Here is a 2,981-nt window from a genome sequence, read left to right as displayed (position 1 = left end):
GGTGGCAGAATGGATAAGAAAACAAGATCCTTCAATATGCTGTCTGCAAGAGACACATTTTACACAGAGAGAAAAAACAGGTTAAAAGTCAAAAGATGGAAAAAAATATATGAAGCTAATTGCAATAGAAAACAAACAGGAGTGGCAGTGCTAATCTCTGAAAAAATAAACTTTAGGGCAAAACCAAGAAAAATAGATAAAGATGAACATTATCTCATGATTAAAGGGACAGTTGAACAAGATGACATAACCATAATAAATATTTATGCTCCCAATGAAAGAGCTCCAAAATATATAAAGCAAACTCTAATATATTTGAAGAAAGAAATAGATGAATCTACAATAATAGTGGCCAATTTTAATACAACGTTACAGCAGCACAAGATGGGTGCCCCCTCACAACCCTCTACAGTTCCTAACTCGAGAGATAAAGTTGGAATTGTAGAGAGCATTGAGTTTATGTTAATGGGGAAGTATCTACTCAGAAAAGGAGAGTGAGCATGGTTGTGAACATGGTTGTACCACTTCGAGAATACATGCAATGCCACTGAATTATACATGTAGAAATGGTTGAATTGCAGTCAGTTTTACTGTGCATATTCTATAGAACATTAACAAAATAAACATAAAAATAAATCAATTCCTTCAGAGCTCTTATTTTTGTTTTAATTTTTTTGATAATTGCTTTCATTTACAGTTTTGTGTGTGTGTGTGTGTGTGTGAAAGTGAAATGGTGGAGACCATTCAATGAAATTCATATTGTGGTATCTTTTGACGTGTATATTCCACATGTGACTTGCAGTCCCTAGATGCTTTCTAGATTGGTAAGAATAAAGGAATAAAGGTAAGAATAAAGTTCCCACCTATTTCATTTCTGTTGGTATTTAATCAACTCTATAACTTCCTAAGATTTTCCTGGAGAACTTTACTTCTTGGCATCCTGTGGTACTACTTCTTTCCTGCTCTGACCCACCATGGTTAATTAAACACACAACACCCAAGATGGCAACCAATGTTTCTAACAAGCCCAGCAAAGAGTCTGTAATTGTTGCTGTAAGTTTTCTCTTTTAGCAGAGAGAGTGCTGATAAACCATGAGGTTGAATGTGTAGAGGTCCATGATGAAGGTGCCCAGTTTCTGTTGCTGTAAACTGAACACCTCACCTTTTTGATGCATTTTGGAGATTTTAGAAGAATTAGTCTCCTGGTGGGAGTCCTGCTTTGGTGCTATAGGATAACACCTGATCTGCTAACCACAAGGTAGGCAGTTCAAGTCCACTGGTTGCTACTTTGAAACCCTATACAGGTTGCTGTGAGTCAGAACAGACTCAATGGCACTAAACAGCAACAGTCTTCTGTTGCAGACCTACTTTGGTTAATAATTTGTTGTTGTTGTTGTTATGTGCCGTCGAGTCGGTTCCGACCCATAGCGACCCTGTACAGGGTTTCCGAGGGTGTAAGTCCTTACGGGAGTAGAAAGCCTCATCTTTCTCCCTCGGAGCGGCTGGTAGTTTCGAACCGCTGACCTTAAGGTTCGCAGCCCGATTCGTAACCACTACGTAATAATTTAGAGAACACAAAATTACCACTTCTCTCTCATTCCTATTGCTTTGTATTGAACTTGACCAGCTCTACTCCCCTTTCCTCAGGATAAATTTTTTGTCAGTTTCCTTTCCTTTATACTCGTATATCCCAGGGAGCCCAGTTCTGCTATTTCTTTATAGATGCCTACATCCCAAGGAAAACAAGGCTGAAGATTTAGGTAAGCTCTCTGATACATTGTACTTTTTAGTAGAAATGGTTCTTGAGATATTTATAAGTGGCATATTTTTTATATATAGATGTTAATGGATGGTATATCTTCCTAACTACAACTAAAAAAGAAAAGAGAAAGAGAGAGACTGTCTTCATGTGTTAAATATTTTCAGGTATTTCTTATGTGCAGCACTTGTTAGGAATCAAGGCTCACATTCAAACAGCCCTCAAGTACCATATAAATGTTTGCTGTTCAGTTGAGTTATTCTTAAAACAATCAAGAAAACTGGCTGGTAGTTTCTGATTATAAAAACATCCTTCTACTCTCTTACCTCAAAAGTCTATTGTAGTCTATGTATTTGGAACATATCAGGTTCCTGGTGTGAGTGTTAAATGAATGAATGAACCATATTGATGAAACAGATTAATATTATAGGCAAAATAGCCAATTTAACATGTTACTATCTGTCTTCATTAACCTGGAGACATTTTACATTAATCTCTTGCTTCTGTTTCTCACTGCTTTTAGCTCAGATAATTCCATCTCACATAATTTGTTTCCCCATCTTCCTCTAATCCAATCAATTCAGGAGAGTTTTTGACTTCTTAAATCAACTGAAACAATTCATAAAATTCATTTGGGATGGCCACAAAAGTAAAACCCTAGCTATTTTCCATTCTATCACTAAATCAGATTCTTGGCTTTTCTTTAGCCTCAGTATTTATAAGGGAAAAAGGGGGGGGTAATCAAAATGTTTAGACTTTACTTATAAATCGCACTAATTTTCAAAAGGATAAAAAATTGATCTCCAATATACAGATGTAAATATTTAAGTTGTCAAATATTTCATTTTGCTTGGATCCACAATCTGCACACATGGAAGCAGCAGTCAAGAAATTAAAAAACAAAACAACAACAACAACAAAAAGTATTGCTTTAGGCAAATTTGCTGCAAAAGAGCACTTTAAAATGCTTAAGGGCAAACATATCATTCTGAAGTCAGGTGCACATGGCCCAAGCTATGGTATTTTCAATCACCTTTTATACATTTGAAAGTTGGACAATGAATAAGGAAGACTTTAGAAGGATCGGTGCATTTGAATTATGGTGTTGGAGAAGAATATTAAAAGTACCACAGACTGCCAGAAGAACAAACAAATCTGTGTTGGAAGAAATACAGACTGAATGTTCCTTATAAGCCCAGATGATGAGACTTCTCTCATACTT

Source organism: Chrysochloris asiatica, unplaced genomic scaffold, assembly GCF_000296735.1.
Source record: "Chrysochloris asiatica unplaced genomic scaffold, ChrAsi1.0 scaffold00019, whole genome shotgun sequence".
NCBI lineage: Eukaryota > Metazoa > Chordata > Mammalia > Afrosoricida > Chrysochloridae > Chrysochloris > Chrysochloris asiatica.
Note: the sequence above shows the minus strand (reverse complement) of the source record.